The sequence below is a fragment of the Ambystoma mexicanum genome, chromosome 2p (genome assembly GCF_040938575.1).
Source record: "Ambystoma mexicanum isolate Mex_15411 chromosome 2p, UKY_AmexF1_1, whole genome shotgun sequence".
Classification (NCBI taxonomy): Eukaryota; Metazoa; Chordata; class Amphibia; order Caudata; family Ambystomatidae; genus Ambystoma; species Ambystoma mexicanum.
In genome coordinates this window covers 1,259,834,860-1,259,850,876 of record NC_090923.1, presented here as the reverse complement: position 1 = coordinate 1,259,850,876, position 16,017 = coordinate 1,259,834,860, and the positions used below count along the sequence as shown (strand labels likewise).

General features: G+C 44.4%; 4 non-coding genes across 4 annotated transcripts; all 4 read right to left on the bottom strand.

Annotated features, from left to right (window-relative positions):
• Positions 1-1,253: 1,253 nt before the first annotated feature.
• On the bottom strand, positions 1,254-1,360 carry LOC138568642 (U6 spliceosomal RNA). The gene has a single exon (XR_011302961.1). It is a non-coding gene; the product is annotated as a U6 spliceosomal RNA (small nuclear RNA).
• A 2,425-nt stretch (positions 1,361-3,785) lies between these two features.
• Positions 3,786-3,892, bottom strand: LOC138568641 (U6 spliceosomal RNA). The gene has a single exon (XR_011302960.1). It is a non-coding gene; the product is annotated as a U6 spliceosomal RNA (small nuclear RNA).
• A 5,438-nt stretch (positions 3,893-9,330) lies between these two features.
• LOC138568640 (U6 spliceosomal RNA) lies at positions 9,331-9,437 on the bottom strand. Its single transcript, XR_011302959.1, has one exon. It is a non-coding gene; the product is annotated as a U6 spliceosomal RNA (small nuclear RNA).
• Positions 9,438-14,877: 5,440 nt separating this feature from the next.
• LOC138568639 (U6 spliceosomal RNA) lies at positions 14,878-14,984 on the bottom strand. The gene has a single exon (XR_011302958.1). It is a non-coding gene; the product is annotated as a U6 spliceosomal RNA (small nuclear RNA).
• Between the last annotated feature and the right edge of the window lie 1,033 nt (positions 14,985-16,017).

The following is a 16,017-nucleotide window of genomic DNA, read 5'->3' as shown; positions in this document are numbered from 1 at the left end:
CTTCACTGCCCTGATCGGCCACGATCGGCCAAGGACCTCTCTATAAGAGCTGAGGGTGGAATTTTTCTGGACCTCGGTAACTTAGGGAGACATGGCTAAATGGATCCTCAATCAACGGCCCAGCCTTTGCTCTGTGGCCTGTCCGAATATGTCTGTTCTCCAAATTACCTGCCACTGCCCAGGTGTCAGCTTGTGAGATGGAATGACCTCCCAGGAAGCATACTGGCAGATGATTTGCATAGGCACACCCCCTCTCCCTCTCTCTTAGCCCTGCTTACTCCACAGTAGCAAGTATCTGGGGAAAATATAGTGGTCGAGGTGGGGTAGCAGTAACTAGCAACTATGAGAAAGTAAATCTGGGGCACTTGGCGACCTGTGGGAAACAACTGCAGAGCTCAGTGCCCAGAACTTTGTGGCACAGGGAGGAGGTCTGTGGGATTTCAGTAACTTGGAGACATGCAACCTGGTCGGGAGTGCTTCAGGTCTCCTTCCTTGCATGTTCCAAGCAACTCAACAAAGCATCAACAGGCTGAGATACCAGCCACAGAGCCCCTTTCCACTTGATTAAAAGCCTAAAATCTTTTCCATGCAAACACATAGCCCCCGAATACCATATTTTCTTTGTTTTCTCTCTCTCTGTCTCTCTCTCCTCCCTCCCTCCCTCCCTCCCTCCCTCACTCCTTCCCACCCTCCCGCCCTCTCTCTTCCCCCCTCTCCCTCTCCCTCAATCCTCCCATTAATTTTAAGTTTTCATGCACTGCAGCACATTGTGACAATGGTATTTCACAATGGGACTGTTTGAAAGTTACAGAAATCAAAAAAGAAATCAACCAACTATAAGCAGCCACGTCCGGAGTACACTGCTCAGCTCCAATTAAAGATTAAGGCCCAGAAGCAAGTAAAGCTGTAGTTCAGAGCGATCTTTGCAAATATCACCTCAAAGCAGTTTACGCTGGAGTGCAGAACAAGGGGGAAAGTGATAATACTGAGTTTGGTAGAATGGAATAAAAAAAACAAAAGAAGCATGCCACTTCTAAAAGTACAAGTCAAGAAATTCAAGGGGACGTGGCTGTTCATTCAGTCAAGAGGATTCACAAGTAAAAGGCTCCTGAGGCATTAGTGTTGAATTTGGCGCAAAATGTATTGTGTTGTCGTGTAATATGAATGAACATACAATTTCAATCTTCATTAAAAAAGATCTATTAAAAAATAAAGACTTGCAAATTAAGAAAGTTTCTGTCCTGTCATGTGCCAAAAATAGTGAATGCTTTACGAATGTGCGTGTCATCCTTTAGAGCAGGGGCCAATTTAATTTTCCCATTATCATTCCAATATTAGTACATGTGTTGCAGAAGCAAGCGCAAAGGGAGAGTCAATCAAACCATTCATTAGGATCTCAGGTCAAAGGTTTGCCATTCCAAATGTCCTTATGTCAGAGGGCAGAAAGTCCAAACACCATTTAGATATCGGGTGGTATGAAATGAAGAGGCAAACAACAATGAATAAGCATTCGTTGCTGCTGTATTGATCTGGTCCTTAAGGGTTTTAGTTTAATGCCAATTATATTTAAAGATAGAAAGATTAATGCTCCAGGGTGCTTGCAAAATGACACCCCCTCCCCATCACAATGGCTGGGTGATGCAAGCCTGAGAGCATCACAATAGACCCATAGACATGAGAAAAACTCTGTACCTCTGAGTGTATGTGGGCCCATGGCTGTATCAAGGACAAGGCAAGAACAGGAGGTGGGTAAGGCGTCAGCACCAGAGGGTGTCCGATTGAGCCCTGTAAGCAACAGATGTTGGACCGTCCTTTAAAAGATTCTGAGGCTGATTTCAATTTTAACTTTGCTGCTGATTTAAGGATTGCTCAACCTTGACCCACGTCTAGTTTGTTTGGATAAGCCCTGGAATTCCTTTACAGCTTGTACTGGTGGGAGATGATGTGAGTTTATCAACTGCAACGGGATATGAGGCTTGTGTGCCACAAAAAGCAGGTCTAGTATTTTTTATAAGAAAGCCACTTAAGAAGGGAACTTTGGACAACCCTACCGAGAGCAAAAGTATTACACAGGAGGTAAGGGGGTCAGTGGGTCAACTGATACAATAAACTGACTCACAGTCAAATGTGCTAAATCCAAACACTACCAGTTTCGACATGTTCCTGGCTTTCTGTTTCATTTTTTAACAGATCCATTCCTATGTACCTCTGTGCTTTCAACAGATTTTTCGTTGTAAGGGAGGGACATACAGTAGGCCGTAAAACATTCCTGGGCAGGAAAGACTATGTAAAAGCAAGAGTAGCAGACAGCTTAAAAGAATCATCAGCAGAACCCTCTACTCCTTCCCCAAAAAATATAAAATTATTTCTCTGCATGTATGTGCGTTGAACAGCGCAAGTAATTTGGTTAATGTCAGTGGATAAATGTCACTTTCCCATAGCGCAGGACAACATCACTTGTACAGGCCCCTTCTGCAAAGGCATTACCGCTGTAGAAAGCAGTGAAAAAGTGAGGCAGTGTGCAGTCACCCCTGACCCTTCACTGCCCTGATCGGCCACGATCGGCCAAGGACCTCTCTATAAGAGCTGAGGGTGGAATTTTTCTGGACCTCGGTAACTTAGGGAGACATGGCTAAATGGATCCTCAATCAACGGCCCAGCCTTTGCTCTGTGGCCTGTCCGAATATGTCTGTTCTCCAAATTACCTGCCACTGCCCAGGTGTCAGCTTGTGAGATGGAATGACCTCCCAGGAAGCATACTGGCAGATGATTTGCATAGGCACACCCCCTCTCCCTCTCTCTTAGCCCTGCTTACTCCACAGTAGCAAGTATCTGGGGAAAATATAGTGGTCGAGGTGGGGTAGCAGTAACTAGCAACTATGAGAAAGTAAATCTGGGGCACTTGGCGACCTGTGGGAAACAACTGCAGAGCTCAGTGCCCAGAACTTTGTGGCACAGGGAGGAGGTCTGTGGGATTTCAGTAACTTGGAGACATGCAACCTGGTCGGGAGTGCTTCAGGTCTCCTTCCTTGCATGTTCCAAGCAACTCAACAAAGCATCAACAGGCTGAGATACCAGCCACAGAGCCCCTTTCCACTTGATTAAAAGCCTAAAATCTTTTCCATGCAAACACATAGCCCCCGAATACCATATTTTCTTTGTTTTCTCTCTCTCTGTCTCTCTCTCCTCCCTCCCTCCCTCCCTCCCTCACTCCTTCCCACCCTCCCGCCCTCTCTCTTCCCCCCTCTCCCTCTCCCTCAATCCTCCCATTAATTTTAAGTTTTCATGCACTGCAGCACATTGTGACAATGGTATTTCACAATGGGACTGTTTGAAAGTTACAGAAATCAAAAAAGAAATCAACCAACTATAAGCAGCCACGTCCGGAGTACACTGCTCAGCTCCAATTAAAGATTAAGGCCCAGAAGCAAGTAAAGCTGTAGTTCAGAGCGATCTTTGCAAATATCACCTCAAAGCAGTTTACGCTGGAGTGCAGAACAAGGGGGAAAGTGATAATACTGAGTTTGGAGAATGGAATAAAAAAAACAAAAGAAGCATGCCACTTCTAAAAGTACAAGTCAAGAAATTCAAGGGGACGTGGCTGTTCATTCAGTCAAGAGGATTCACAAGTAAAAGGCTCCTGAGGCATTAGTGTTGAATTTGGCGCAAAATGTATTGTGTTGTCGTGTAATATGAATGAACATACAATTTCAATCTTCATTAAAAAAGATCTATTAAAAAATAAAGACTTGCAAATTAAGAAAGTTTCTGTCCTGTCATGTGCCAAAAATAGTGAATGCTTTACGAATGTGCGTGTCATCCTTTAGAGCAGGGGCCAATTTAATTTTCCCATTATCATTCCAATATTAGTACATGTGTTGCAGAAGCAAGCGCAAAGGGAGAGTCAATCAAACCATTCATTAGGATCTCAGGTCAAAGGTTTGCCATTCCAAATGTCCTTATGTCAGAGGGCAGAAAGTCCAAACACCATTTAGATATCGGGTGGTATGAAATGAAGAGGCAAACAACAATGAATAAGCATTCGTTGCTGCTGTATTGATCTGGTCCTTAAGGGTTTTAGTTTAATGCCAATTATATTTAAAGATAGAAAGATTAATGCTCCAGGGTGCTTGCAAAATGACACCCCCTCCCCATCACAATGGCTGGGTGATGCAAGCCTGAGAGCATCACAATAGACCCATAGACATGAGAAAAACTCTGTACCTCTGAGTGTATGTGGGCCCATGGCTGTATCAAGGACAAGGCAAGAACAGGAGGTGGGTAAGGCGTCAGCACCAGAGGGTGTCCGATTGAGCCCTGTAAGCAACAGATGTTGGACCGTCCTTTAAAAGATTCTGAGGCTGATTTCAATTTTAACTTTGCTGCTGATTTAAGGATTGCTCAACCTTGACCCACGTCTAGTTTGTTTGGATAAGCCCTGGAATTCCTTTACAGCTTGTACTGGTGGGAGATGATGTGAGTTTATCAACTGCAACGGGATATGAGGCTTGTGTGCCACAAAAAGCAGGTCTAGTATTTTTTATAAGAAAGCCACTTAAGAAGGGAACTTTGGACAACCCTACCGAGAGCAAAAGTATTACACAGGAGGTAAGGGGGTCAGTGGGTCAACTGATACAATAAACTGACTCACAGTCAAATGTGCTAAATCCAAACACTACCAGTTTCGACATGTTCCTGGCTTTCTGTTTCATTTTTTAACAGATCCATTCCTATGTACCTCTGTGCTTTCAACAGATTTTTCGTTGTAAGGGAGGGACATACAGTAGGCCGTAAAACATTCCTGGGGAGGAAAGACTCTATGTAAAAACAAGAGTAGCAGACAGCTTAAAAGAATCATCAGCAGAACCCTCTACACCTTCCCCAAAAAATATAAAATTATTTCTCTGCATGTATGTGCGTTGAACAGCGCAAGTAATTTGGTTAATGTCAGTGGATAAATGTCACTTTCCCATAGCGCAGGACAACATCACTTGTACAGGCCCCTTCTGCAAAGGCATTACCGCTGTAGAAAGCAGTGAAAAAGTGAGGCAGTGTGCAGTCACCCCTGACCCTTCACTGCCCTGATCGGCCACGATCGGCCAAGGACCTCTCTATAAGAGCTGAGGGTGGAATTTTTCTGGACCTCGGTAACTTAGGGAGACATGGCTAAATGGATCCTCAATCAACGGCCCAGCCTTTGCTCTGTGGCCTGTCCGAATATGTCTGTTCTCCAAATTACCTGCCACTGCCCAGGTGTCAGCTTGTGAGATGGAATGACCTCCCAGGAAGCATACTGGCAGATGATTTGCATAGGCACACCCCCTCTCCCTCTCTCTTAGCCCTGCTTACTCCACAGTAGCAAGTATCTGGGGAAAATATAGTGGTCGAGGTGGGGTAGCAGTAACTAGCAACTATGAGAAAGTAAATCTGGGGCACTTGGCGACCTGTGGGAAACAACTGCAGAGCTCAGTGCCCAGAACTTTGTGGCACAGGGAGGAGGTCTGTGGGATTTCAGTAACTTGGAGACATGCAACCTGGTCGGGAGTGCTTCAGGTCTCCTTCCTTGCATGTTCCAAGCAACTCAACAAAGCATCAACAGGCTGAGATACCAGCCACAGAGCCCCTTTCCACTTGATTAAAAGCCTAAAATCTTTTCCATGCAAACACATAGCCCCCGAATACCATATTTTCTTTGTTTTCTCTCTCTCTGTCTCTCTCTCCTCCCTCCCTCCCTCCCTCCCTCCCTCCCTCCCTCTCTCCCTCCCTCCCTCCCTCCTTTCCACCACCCACAACCCCCCTCCCTCTCCCTCGTCCTCTCCCTACCATTACTTTTAAGTTTCCCTGCACTGCAGCACATTGCGACAATGGTAATTCACAATGGGACTGTTTGAAAGTTACAGAAATCAAAAAAGAATCAACCAACTAAAAGCAGCCAAATCCGGAGTACACTGCTCAGCCACAATTAAAGATTAAGGCCTAGAAGCAAGTAAAGCTGTAGTTCAGAGCGATGTTTGCAAATAGCACCTTAAAGCAGTTTACGCTGGAGTGCACAACAAGGGGGAAAAGTGATAATACCGAGTTTGGTAGAATGGGATAAAAAAACAAAAGCAGCGTGCCACTTCTAAAAGTACAAGTCAAGAAATTGAAGGTGGTGGGGCTGTTCATTCAGTCAATAGGACTCACAAGTAAACGGCTCCCGAGGCATTAGTGTTGAATTTGGCGCAAAATGTATTGTGTTGTCGTGTAATATGTATGAACATACAATTTCAATCTTCATTAAAAAAGATGTATTAAAAAATAAAGACTTGCAGATTAAGAAAGTTTCTGTCCTGTCGTGTGCCAAAAATAGTGAATGCTTTACGAATGTGCGTGTCATCCTTTGAAGCAGGGGCCAATTCAATTTTCCCATTTTCATTCCAATATTAGTACATGTTTTGCTGAGGTACATAGGAAGTTAAGTTCAGTTAAGAAATGAAACAAAAAGCCTGGAAACATGTTGAAACAGGTAGGATTTGGACTTACAATAAACTGATTCACAGTCAGATGTGCTATCCCTTGACCCACTGACACCCCTACCTTTTGTGTAATCCTTTCGCTCTCAGCAGGGTTGTCCAAAGTTCCCTACTTAAAGAGACTTTCTTATAAAAATGATCCTAGACCTGTTTTTTATGGCCCACATGCCTCATATCCCGTTGCTCTTGATAAACTCACATCATCTCCCACCAATACAAGCTGTAAAAGATGTCAAGGGCATAGCCAAGGAAACTAAACGTGGGCTGAAGGTTGAGCAATCCTTAAATCAGCAGCAAAAATAACATTGAAATCAGCCTCAGAATCTCTTAAAGGATGGGCCAACACTGGTTGCTTGCAGGGCGCAATCGGGCAGCCTCTGGTGCTGACGCCTTAAGGCAAGCGCAAAGGGAGAGCCAACCAAACCATTGATTAGGACCTCTGGACTTTCTGCTCTTTGACATAAGGACATTTGTTATGGCAAACATTTGACCAAACCCCATTTAGAAGTCGGATGTTATGGGATTAAGCGGCAAACAGCAATTCATCAGCATTCTTTGCTGCTGTATTGATCTGGTCCTAAAGGGTTTGGTTTAATGCCAATTATATTTAAAGATAAAAAGATTCATGCTCAAGGGTGCTTGCAAATCGACACCCCCTCCCCATCACGATGGCTGTGTGATGCAAGCGTAAGAGCATCACAGAAGACCCATAGACATGAGAAACACTCTGTACCTCTGAGTGTATGTGGGCCCATGGCTGGATCAAGGACAAGGCAAGAACAGGAGATGGCTTAAGGTGTCAGCACCCAGGCTGCCCCATTGCGCGCTGCCAGCAACAGATATTGGACCATCCTTTAAGAGATTCTGAGGCTGATTTCAATGTTAACTTTGCTGCTGATTAAAGGATTGCTCAACCTTCGACCCGCGTCTAGTTTGCTTGGCTAAGCCCTGAAAATCTTTTACAGCTTATATTGGTGAGAGATGAAGTGAGTTTATCAAGGGCAACGGGATATGAGGCATGTGTGCCACAGAAGGCAGGTCTAGGATCTTTTATATGAAATCCACTTTGGAAAACCCTACTGAGAAAAAAAGGATTACACAAAAGGAAAGGGGGTCAGTGGGTCAAGGGATAGCACATCTAACTGTTAGTTAATTGTAAGTCCAAATCCTACCCGTTTCCACATTTTTCCAGGCTTTTTGTTTCATTTCTTAACAGATCCATTCCTATGTACCTCTGTGCTTTCAACAGATTTTTCGTTGTAAGGGAGGGACATACAGTAGGCCGTAAAACATTCCTGGGGAGGAAAGACTCTATGTAAAAACAAGAGTAGCAGACAGCTTAAAAGAATCATCAGCAGAACCCTCTACACCTTCCCCAAAAAATATAAAATTATTTCTCTGCATGTATGTGCGTTGAACAGCGCAAGTAATTTGGTTAATGTCAGTGGATAAATGTCACTTTCCCATAGCGCAGGACAACATCACTTGTACAGGCCCCTTCTGCAAAGGCATTACCGCTGTAGAAAGCAGTGAAAAAGTGAGGCAGTGTGCAGTCACCCCTGACCCTTCACTGCCCTGATCGGCCACGATCGGCCAAGGACCTCTCTATAAGAGCTGAGGGTGGAATTTTTCTGGACCTCGGTAACTTAGGGAGACATGGCTAAATGGATCCTCAATCAACGGCCCAGCCTTTGCTCTGTGGCCTGTCCGAATATGTCTGTTCTCCAAATTACCTGCCACTGCCCAGGTGTCAGCTTGTGAGATGGAATGACCTCCCAGGAAGCATACTGGCAGATGATTTGCATAGGCACACCCCCTCTCCCTCTCTCTTAGCCCTGCTTACTCCACAGTAGCAAGTATCTGGGGAAAATATAGTGGTCGAGGTGGGGTAGCAGTAACTAGCAACTATGAGAAAGTAAATCTGGGGCACTTGGCGACCTGTGGGAAACAACTGCAGAGCTCAGTGCCCAGAACTTTGTGGCACAGGGAGGAGGTCTGTGGGATTTCAGTAACTTGGAGACATGCAACCTGGTCGGGAGTGCTTCAGGTCTCCTTCCTTGCATGTTCCAAGCAACTCAACAAAGCATCAACAGGCTGAGATACCAGCCACAGAGCCCCTTTCCACTTGATTAAAAGCCTAAAATCTTTTCCATGCAAACACATAGCCCCCGAATACCATATTTTCTTTGTTTTCTCTCTCTCTGTCTCTCTCTCCTCCCTCCCTCCCTCCCTCCCTCCCTCACTCCTTCCCACCCTCCCGCCCTCTCTCTTCCCCCCTCTCCCTCTCCCTCAATCCTCCCATTAATTTTAAGTTTTCATGCACTGCAGCACATTGTGACAATGGTATTTCACAATGGGACTGTTTGAAAGTTACAGAAATCAAAAAAGAAATCAACCAACTATAAGCAGCCACGTCCGGAGTACACTGCTCAGCTCCAATTAAAGATTAAGGCCCAGAAGCAAGTAAAGCTGTAGTTCAGAGCGATCTTTGCAAATATCACCTCAAACCAGTTTACGCTGGAGTGCAGAACAAGGGGGAAAGTGATAATACTGAGTTTGGTAGAATGGAATAAAAAAAACAAAAGAAGCATGCCACTTCTAAAAGTACAAGTCAAGAAATTCAAGGGGACGTGGCTGTTCATTCAGTCAAGAGGATTCACAAGTAAAAGGCTCCTGAGGCATTAGTGTTGAATTTGGCGCAAAATGTATTGTGTTGTCGTGTAATATGAATGAACATACAATTTCAATCTTCATTAAAAAAGATCTATTAAAAAATAAAGACTTGCAAATTAAGAAAGTTTCTGTCCTGTCATGTGCCAAAAATAGTGAATGCTTTACGAATGTGCGTGTCATCCTTTAGAGCAGGGGCCAATTTAATTTTCCCATTATCATTCCAATATTAGTACATGTGTTGCAGAAGCAAGCGCAAAGGGAGAGTCAATCAAACCATTCATTAGGATCTCAGGTCAAAGGTTTGCCATTCCAAATGTCCTTATGTCAGAGGGCAGAAAGTCCAAACACCATTTAGATATCGGGTGGTATGAAATGAAGAGGCAAACAACAATGAATAAGCATTCGTTGCTGCTGTATTGATCTGGTCCTTAAGGGTTTTAGTTTAATGCCAATTATATTTAAAGATAGAAAGATTAATGCTCCAGGGTGCTTGCAAAATGACACCCCCTCCCCATCACAATGGCTGGGTGATGCAAGCCTGAGAGCATCACAATAGACCCATAGACATGAGAAAAACTCTGTACCTCTGAGTGTATGTGGGCCCATGGCTGTATCAAGGACAAGGCAAGAACAGGAGGTGGGTAAGGCGTCAGCACCAGAGGGTGTCCGATTGAGCCCTGTAAGCAACAGATGTTGGACCGTCCTTTAAAAGATTCTGAGGCTGATTTCAATTTTAACTTTGCTGCTGATTTAAGGATTGCTCAACCTTGACCCACGTCTAGTTTGTTTGGATAAGCCCTGGAATTCCTTTACAGCTTGTACTGGTGGGAGATGATGTGAGTTTATCAACTGCAACGGGATATGAGGCTTGTGTGCCACAAAAAGCAGGTCTAGTATTTTTTATAAGAAAGCCACTTAAGAAGGGAACTTTGGACAACCCTACCGAGAGCAAAAGTATTACACAGGAGGTAAGGGGGTCAGTGGGTCAACTGATACAATAAACTGACTCACAGTCAAATGTGCTAAATCCAAACACTACCAGTTTCGACATGTTCCTGGCTTTCTGTTTCATTTTTTAACAGATCCATTCCTATGTACCTCTGTGCTTTCAACAGATTTTTCGTTGTAAGGGAGGGACATACAGTAGGCCGTAAAACATTCCTGGGCAGGAAAGACTATGTAAAAGCAAGAGTAGCAGACAGCTTAAAAGAATCATCAGCAGAACCCTCTACACCTTCCCCAAAAAATATAAAATTATTTCTCTGCATGTATGTGCGTTGAACAGCGCAAGTAATTTGGTTAATGTCAGTGGATAAATGTCACTTTCCCATAGCGCAGGACAACATCACTTGTACAGGCCCCTTCTGCAAAGGCATTACCGCTGTAGAAAGCAGTGAAAAAGTGAGGCAGTGTGCAGTCACCCCTGACCCTTCACTGCCCTGATCGGCCACGATCGGCCAAGGACCTCTCTATAAGAGCTGAGGGTGGAATTTTTCTGGACCTCGGTAACTTAGGGAGACATGGCTAAATGGATCCTCAATCAACGGCCCAGCCTTTGCTCTGTGGCCTGTCCGAATATGTCTGTTCTCCAAATTACCTGCCACTGCCCAGGTGTCAGCTTGTGAGATGGAATGACCTCCCAGGAAGCATACTGGCAGATGATTTGCATAGGCACACCCCCTCTCCCTCTCTCTTAGCCCTGCTTACTCCACAGTAGCAAGTATCTGGGGAAAATATAGTGGTCGAGGTGGGGTAGCAGTAACTAGCAACTATGAGAAAGTAAATCTGGGGCACTTGGCGACCTGTGGGAAACAACTGCAGAGCTCAGTGCCCAGAACTTTGTGGCACAGGGAGGAGGTCTGTGGGATTTCAGTAACTTGGAGACATGCAACCTGGTCGGGAGTGCTTCAGGTCTCCTTCCTTGCATGTTCCAAGCAACTCAACAAAGCATCAACAGGCTGAGATACCAGCCACAGAGCCCCTTTCCACTTGATTAAAAGCCTAAAATCTTTTCCATGCAAACACATAGCCCCCGAATACCATATTTTCTTTGTTTTCTCTCTCTCTGTCTCTCTCTCCTCCCTCCCTCCCTCCCTCCCTCCCTCCCTCCCTCACTCTCTCCCTCCCTCCCTCCCTCCTTTCCACCACCCACAACCCCCCTCCCTCTCCCTCGTCCTCTCCCTACCATTACTTTTAAGTTTCCCTGCACTGCAGCACATTGCGACAATGGTAATTCACAATGGGACTGTTTGAAAGTTACAGAAATCAAAAAAGAATCAACCAACTAAAAGCAGCCAAATCCGGAGTACACTGCTCAGCCACAATTAAAGATTAAGGCCTAGAAGCAAGTAAAGCTGTAGTTCAGAGCGATGTTTGCAAATAGCACCTTAAAGCAGTTTACGCTGGAGTGCACAACAAGGGGGAAAAGTGATAATACCGAGTTTGGTAGAATGGGATAAAAAAACAAAAGCAGCGTGCCACTTCTAAAAGTACAAGTCAAGAAATTGAAGGTGGTGGGGCTGTTCATTCAGTCAATAGGACTCACAAGTAAACGGCTCCCGAGGCATTAGTGTTGAATTTGGCGCAAAATGTATTGTGTTGTCGTGTAATATGTATGAACATACAATTTCAATCTTCATTAAAAAAGATGTATTAAAAAATAAAGACTTGCAGATTAAGAAAGTTTCTGTCCTGTCGTGTGCCAAAAATAGTGAATGCTTTACGAATGTGCGTGTCATCCTTTGAAGCAGGGGCCAATTCAATTTTCCCATTTTCATTCCAATATTAGTACATGTTTTGCTGAGGTACATAGGAAGTTAAGTTCAGTTAAGAAATGAAACAAAAAGCCTGGAAACATGTTGAAACAGGTAGGATTTGGACTTACAATAAACTGATTCACAGTCAGATGTGCTATCCCTTGACCCACTGACACCCCTACCTTTTGTGTAATCCTTTCGCTCTCAGCAGGGTTGTCCAAAGTTCCCTACTTAAAGAGACTTTCTTATAAAAATGATCCTAGACCTGTTTTTTATGGCCCACATGCCTCATATCCCGTTGCTCTTGATAAACTCACATCATCTCCCACCAATACAAGCTGTAAAAGATGTCAAGGGCATAGCCAAGGAAACTAAACGTGGGCTGAAGGTTGAGCAATCCTTAAATCAGCAGCAAAAATAACATTGAAATCAGCCTCAGAATCTCTTAAAGGATGGGCCAACACTGGTTGCTTGCAGGGCGCAATCGGGCAGCCTCTGGTGCTGACGCCTTAAGGCAAGCGCAAAGGGAGAGCCAACCAAACCATTGATTAGGACCTCTGGACTTTCTGCTCTTTGACATAAGGACATTTGTTATGGCAAACATTTGACCAAACCCCATTTAGAAGTCGGATGTTATGGGATTAAGCGGCAAACAGCAATTCATCAGCATTCTTTGCTGCTGTATTGATCTGGTCCTAAAGGGTTTGGTTTAATGCCAATTATATTTAAAGATAAAAAGATTCATGCTCAAGGGTGCTTGCAAATCGACACCCCCTCCCCATCACGATGGCTGTGTGATGCAAGCGTAAGAGCATCACAGAAGACCCATAGACATGAGAAACACTCTGTACCTCTGAGTGTATGTGGGCCCATGGCTGGATCAAGGACAAGGCAAGAACAGGAGATGGCTTAAGGTGTCAGCACCCAGGCTGCCCCATTGCGCGCTGCCAGCAACAGATATTGGACCATCCTTTAAGAGATTCTGAGGCTGATTTCAATGTTAACTTTGCTGCTGATTAAAGGATTGCTCAACCTTCGACCCGCGTCTAGTTTGCTTGGCTAAGCCCTGAAAATCTTTTACAGCTTATATTGGTGAGAGATGAAGTGAGTTTATCAAGGGCAACGGGATATGAGGCATGTGTGCCACAGAATGCAGGTCTAGGATCTTTTATATGAAATCCACTTTGGAAAACCCTACTGAGAAAAAAAGGATTACACAAAAGGAAAGGGGGTCAGTGGGTCAAGGGATAGCACATCTAACTGTTAGTTAATTGTAAGTCCAAATCCTACCCGTTTCCACATTTTTCCAGGCTTTTTGTTTCATTTCTTAACAGATCCATTCCTATGTACCTCTGTGCTTTCAACAGATTTTTCGTTGTAAGGGAGGGACATACAGTAGGCCGTAAAACATTCCTGGGGAGGAAAGACTCTATGTAAAAACAAGAGTAGCAGACAGCTTAAAAGAATCATCAGCAGAACCCTCTACACCTTCCCCAAAAAATATAAAATTATTTCTCTGCATGTATGTGCGTTGAACAGCGCAAGTAATTTGGTTAATGTCAGTGGATAAATGTCACTTTCCCATAGCGCAGGACAACATCACTTGTACAGGCCCCTTCTGCAAAGGCATTACCGCTGTAGAAAGCAGTGAAAAAGTGAGGCAGTGTGCAGTCACCCCTGACCCTTCACTGCCCTGATCGGCCACGATCGGCCAAGGACCTCTCTATAAGAGCTGAGGGTGGAATTTTTCTGGACCTCGGTAACTTAGGGAGACATGGCTAAATGGATCCTCAATCAACGGCCCAGCCTTTGCTCTGTGGCCTGTCCGAATATGTCTGTTCTCCAAATTACCTGCCACTGCCCAGGTGTCAGCTTGTGAGATGGAATGACCTCCCAGGAAGCATACTGGCAGATGATTTGCATAGGCACACCCCCTCTCCCTCTCTCTTAGCCCTGCTTACTCCACAGTAGCAAGTATCTGGGGAAAATATAGTGGTCGAGGTGGGGTAGCAGTAACTAGCAACTATGAGAAAGTAAATCTGGGGCACTTGGCGACCTGTGGGAAACAACTGCAGAGCTCAGTGCCCAGAACTTTGTGGCACAGGGAGGAGGTCTGTGGGATTTCAGTAACTTGGAGACATGCAACCTGGTCGGGAGTGCTTCAGGTCTCCTTCCTTGCATGTTCCAAGCAACTCAACAAAGCATCAACAGGCTGAGATACCAGCCACAGAGCCCCTTTCCACTTGATTAAAAGCCTAAAATCTTTTCCATGCAAACACATAGCCCCCGAATACCATATTTTCTTTGTTTTCTCTCTCTCTGTCTCTCTCTCCTCCCTCCCTCCCTCCCTCCCTCCCTCACTCCTTCCCACCCTCCCGCCCTCTCTCTTCCCCCCTCTCCCTCTCCCTCAATCCTCCCATTAATTTTAAGTTTTCATGCACTGCAGCACATTGTGACAATGGTATTTCACAATGGGACTGTTTGAAAGTTACAGAAATCAAAAAAGAAATCAACCAACTATAAGCAGCCACGTCCGGAGTACACTGCTCAGCTCCAATTAAAGATTAAGGCCCAGAAGCAAGTAAAGCTGTAGTTCAGAGCGATCTTTGCAAATATCACCTCAAAGCAGTTTACGCTGGAGTGCAGAACAAGGGGGAAAGTGATAATACTGAGTTTGGTAGAATGGAATAAAAAAAACAAAAGAAGCATGCCACTTCTAAAAGTACAAGTCAAGAAATTCAAGGGGACGTGGCTGTTCATTCAGTCAAGAGGATTCACAAGTAAAAGGCTCCTGAGGCATTAGTGTTGAATTTGGCGCAAAATGTATTGTGTTGTCGTGTAATATGAATGAACATACAATTTCAATCTTCATTAAAAAAGATCTATTAAAAAATAAAGACTTGCAAATTAAGAAAGTTTCTGTCCTGTCATGTGCCAAAAATAGTGAATGCTTTACGAATGTGCGTGTCATCCTTTAGAGCAGGGGCCAATTTAATTTTCCCATTATCATTCCAATATTAGTACATGTGTTGCAGAAGCAAGCGCAAAGGGAGAGTCAATCAAACCATTCATTAGGATCTCAGGTCAAAGGTTTGCCATTCCAAATGTCCTTATGTCAGAGGGCAGAAAGTCCAAACACCATTTAGATATCGGGTGGTATGAAATGAAGAGGCAAACAACAATGAATAAGCATTCGTTGCTGCTGTATTGATCTGGTCCTTAAGGGTTTTAGTTTAATGCCAATTATATTTAAAGATAGAAAGATTAATGCTCCAGGGTGCTTGCAAAATGACACCCCCTCCCCATCACAATGGCTGGGTGATGCAAGCCTGAGAGCATCACAATAGACCCATAGACATGAGAAAAACTCTGTACCTCTGAGTGTATGTGGGCCCATGGCTGTATCAAGGACAAGGCAAGAACAGGAGGTGGGTAAGGCGTCAGCACCAGAGGGTGTCCGATTGAGCCCTGTAAGCAACAGATGTTGGACCGTCCTTTAAAAGATTCTGAGGCTGATTTCAATTTTAACTTTGCTGCTGATTTAAGGATTGCTCAACCTTGACCCACGTCTAGTTTGTTTGGATAAGCCCTGGAATTCCTTTACAGCTTGTACTGGTGGGAGATGATGTGAGTTTATCAACTGCAACGGGATATGAGGCTTGTGTGCCACAAAAAGCAGGTCTAGTATTTTTTATAAGAAAGCCACTTAAGAAGGGAACTTTGGACAACCCTACCGAGAGCAAAAGTATTACACAGGAGGTAAGGGGGTCAGTGGGTCAACTGATACAATAAACTGACTCACAGTCAAATGTGCTAAATCCAAACACTACCAGTTTCGACATGTTCCTGGCTTTCTGTTTCATTTTTTAACAGATCCATTCCTATGTACCTCTGTGCTTTCAACAGATTTTTCGTTGTAAGGGAGGGACATACAGTAGGCCGTAAAACATTCCTGGGCAGGAAAGACTATGTAAAAGCAAGAGTAGCAGACAGCTTAAAAGAATCATCAGCAGAACCCTCTACACCTTCCCCAAAAAATATAAAATTATTTCTCTGCATGTATGTGCGTTGAACAG